General features: G+C 28.1%; 1 pseudogene; it reads right to left on the bottom strand.

The window, feature by feature from the left end:
- Positions 476–1,041, bottom strand: LOC107615615 (annotated as a pseudogene).

Raw genomic sequence — 4,605 nt, 5'->3', positions numbered from 1 at the left:
ATACATTTTTTTTCCAATAGATTTGACAAAAAAAATATTTTTTAAATTTAGAAGTAAATACTAAATCAGTATTTTAAAGATATAAAATAGTATTTAATTTTTGTTATTGACAAAATGATTCTCAAAAAATTTTAAAATTTGACAAAAATGACCAACCGTCAATAGAGTTACATGGAGTTAAGATTTAAAGGTGACGTGTTAGTTAACAATTACAATAATTATAAAATTTAATTACTTTTAATTTTTATAATTTTAAAAACACCCCAAATTTCAATTTTTTAAAAATCTTAATCCCCTTTCTTCTGAAAATCTCATCTCTTCCCCTTTCTCATTATCATCCACCAATTTTCTTTCGAAATTAAATCCTCTTCATTTTCATTCGTTGCGGCCTCTACCTTCCTTCTTCTTCTTACTCTTCTAACCAAAGATACTTCTCTAAAATTCAATCCCTTCTTCTCAAGACAAAATCCCTTTTTCATTTCTCATTTTTTTTCTCATATGCCATTAGTTCCTTCAAAAGCTTCTCCACCTTATAGCTCTTCTTCTCCTCTTGATGATGTTGATAACCACTTGACCCACCTGCCAGAACCAAACCCATTCTCAGAATTATCATCAACACAACTCACAAATGGGTCTGCGCTGATGGCACCACCAACATCAATAGCTCCTCCATGATTCAGATCGTAACCAAACTCTAAGTTGAGGTTCAGAGTCCTTGCCTGATTGTTCATGTTGTTGTTGTTGTTGGCATCACCATATTGATACAGAGAAGGATGATTACTCGATTTTCAAATGGGAGGAGAAAGAAGGTTTGAAATAATGTTGTGAGATTATTGAATGGAGTGTTCGTCATCCTCATTGGGAAAATTCACTTTAGCTTTCTTTCCGCGAATCTTACGAGCTTCTCTGTCATAGGTCCTGGCGGCTTCTTTGGTGGTGTTGAAGGCTCCAAGCCAACACATGAGCACCTTTCCTTGGATCGCGAATTTCCGCCATCCATTTTTCCTCTCCACATGCCTTTCCAATCACAAACTGAACCATTGTCTCAAGAACACAGAGTCTTCCATGTGATGCCTCAGCAGCAGATCCCACCCCCTCTATCGCTATTACTACCACCACCACCACCACAATAACTACAACTACAACTACAACTAGAGCCTCGTTAATCACTACCCGATTTCTAAAAATGGCATCGTTGAGAGGAAAAAGAAGAAAAAAGGATATCAGATTTTTAGAAAATGATGATGATTTAGAAAAAGAAATGAGAGTTTTAGGAAAAAAAAAGAGGATTAGTGTTTTTAGAAAAATTAAAATTGGAGTTTTTTTAAATTATAAAAATTAAAAGTAGGTAAATTTTGTAACTATTATAATTGTTAATTGAAACGTCACCTTTAAACTTTAACTTCAGGTAACTTAAATGACGGTTGGTCGTTTCTGTCAAATTTTAAAATTTTTTGGGAATCATTTTGTCAAAAACAAAGATCAAGTACCATTTTGTCAGCGTCAGAATTTTTCGAGTACCAATTTAATATTTATCTCTTAAATTTATTAATGATTACACATTCTCAAAATATTTTAAAATATAACAAAAATAATTAAAAAGTATAATTCTTTTAATAAATGACAAGTGACTTTTGTTTGACAAATTATTTGCGTAATTAATTAAAAATTTTATAGGAATATTTAAATGAATAAAGTTCTACATCCAAACAAAATACTCAATCAAATCTAATCAAGTTGTTATAACCACTTTTAAATTATGCGATTTTTTCTCTGTTTTCTTCTCTTGACCTACTCCTTCTGCTTCTCCATTTCCTCCTCCTCCTCCTTTTAAATTTGTGCACGCAGGTTCTTCTTCTTCTCGTCTCCTCCTCCTCCTCCTCATCCTTCTTTTTCTTCTTCTTCTTTTTCTTTCTCTTTCGTTATCATCATCATCAACAATACCAACATTTTGGTAACATCTTTATTGGTTCTGATTTTTTCTGGTATTATCATTAAATAATTTCGTTTCATTTCTTAGTTTATTTCGGTTCATTTGTGTGTTAATTGAAGTTCATTTGATGCTGCTGATAAGTATTGACCAAATTTTTTATTCTTTAAGTAATTTCGGTTCAATAATTAGTTTAATTGAAGTTAATTTGATCTAGAAATGAATTGGTTGTGTTTTTGTTGATAATTGAGTTTTTTTTACTATTTGTTCAAAACTGAACTAATTTTAGTTCATTTGTGTGTTAATTGAGGTCCACTTAATGCTGCTGATAAGTATTGACCAAATCTTTTAGCAAAGAAGAATAGAATTATTAATTATCACTTTATTCAATTGCATTAGATTTCATTCCATTCCATTCCATTCAATTAGTTCAGTTTTGAACAAGCAATCAAAAAGACTTAATCATAAAAGAAAACACATCGAAGTCATTTTTGGATCTAAATGAACCTCAAATAAACTAAGAAATAAACCAAAATTACTTAAAGAATAAAAAACTTGGTCAATATATAACAGCAGTATCAAGTGAATCTCAATTAACACAAATGGACCGAAATTATTTCAGTTTTGAACAAGCAGTCAAAAGACTTAATCATCAATAAAATCACATCAAATTCATTTTTGGATCCAAATGAACCTCAATTAAAAGGAGAGAAAAAACCGCAGCAACAATAGCAGCGATAAAAGAACGACGATCGAAAGAAAACACACGAAGAAGAAGGTGGAACGCGACGAAGAAGAAGGAAAAACACCAAGAAGAATAAGGAATAACGCGAAGAAGAAGGAACGCGAAGACGAGAAAGTTTGAATAACGCGAAGAAGAAGGAACGCGAAGACGAGAAAGTTTGTGTTAGTGAAGCGCATGTTTACACGCTGGTGTAATGAAAGTGGTTTTTGTTGAGTTTGGACCAACTTAATTAAACTTGATTACCAAAAAACCTAAATGTGTAGTTCAACTATATTTAAATAAAAATTTTTAAAATAAACTGAAAACACAAAATAAAGTCTGATCTTTTGTTTTTCTATTTTGAAAATTATTTTTACTATTGACAAAAAAATTGCAAAATAATAATATTTTTTATCGTGAAATCATCACATTTTTAAAATAAAAATATATTATATTTTTAATTATATTTATAAAAAATCAAATTAAAACTTAATCTCTGAATTGTTTTTGAGATTACATGTTTAACGAACGAATATTTTTGTCAAATTTTAAGATAATTTAAAAAAAAATTGTTAATAACTTTAGAAAGTAACTTTTTCAGCAATTTGACCATTCAGGAGTAATTTTAAATTTTTAATGATTTATCCTCTTTTTTCTCTCTCAATGTCTCTCTCTAGTCTCTTCCTCTTCTCTTCTCTCTCTACTATTTTTTTTTTGTTTTATTTTAATGCTTTGTGATTTCCAAAAATTTAATCTCACAATAATTTTTTTGTGCACCAATCATGTTACTTTAAAATCTTCCAATCACAGAGGAAAAAAACTTCCAATCACATATTAGCACCGTAATAACTACAACTTTCTTATTAATATTCAATTATGTATTATTATATTAATAAAAATAATTAATTTTAAATAAATTACATAAATAATTATCCAAAAAATAAAATATAGTTGTGACTGTTAAAATTGTATATATTTCACGTATTAAAATTAAACTTTTAATTATATAATTATTCCAAATAAAAGTGGCTCAATAATAACAATTAGCCACTTCAAAATGTTCTATAACATTAATTAATACTTTGATTTCCTTAAGCTAGTTTTTTGAAACGGATAGTGTAATCTAGCTCTGTTACAACTCAAAACTTTTATATATAAACTTATCATTTCTTTGTGCTCTTTATTATATAAACTTATATATAAAAATCATTACTAAGAAAAAAGCTTAAAGACAAGTGGGAATGAATGTACAAAGATTAAACATAGACTAATATACTTAAGGAAAATAAATGTATGAGAATGCATCCATTTGCATTGCAAGGGGGTAAATTAACCAAAAAGAAAGAGGGAAGTATGTCTTAATCAACAACAACAAACCTAATAATTGATTCCTCTTTGATGCGTGTTAGAAACTCATTCACCCCCACAAACATTGTATGTACTTTTACGCAAGCTTGCTTGCTTTACTTGCTTATGCCATTGTTGCACTATACTATACTAGAGATATTTATTTCCTCTATGAAGAAATTATTTGTACATTTCATATAATATACGACAAACGACATTGTGTTAATTTATACATTATTTATTACTTACATAAATTGAATTGAAATGAAGTAACAAATAGAGTATGAGCCAACATAATAAAGAAATTATTTGCAAGTTAAATTAACATTAATTTATGCAATTAATTTTCCTTTTTTATAATTGTACACGATAATCAATTAATCATAGAAAAGCATATGGTTATAATTGAATATATAAATACACTTTACATGTGTTTTATACTTTATTCCTTACTTGCAGAGAATATATAGAGAACAATGCTCTTTATAAACTCTAAAAAATAAAATTTTAATTTTTAAATCTTAAATTCTAAATTATAAATTATAAATTTTATATTTTAAATTCTAAAAATATGAAAATAAAGTATTAATTAAGATTAATAAAA

Source organism: Arachis ipaensis, chromosome B09 (assembly GCF_000816755.2).
Source record: "Arachis ipaensis cultivar K30076 chromosome B09, Araip1.1, whole genome shotgun sequence".
In the NCBI taxonomy this organism is placed as follows: domain Eukaryota; kingdom Viridiplantae; phylum Streptophyta; class Magnoliopsida; order Fabales; family Fabaceae; genus Arachis; species Arachis ipaensis.
This window is presented reverse-complemented; position numbering and strand designations above follow the sequence as displayed.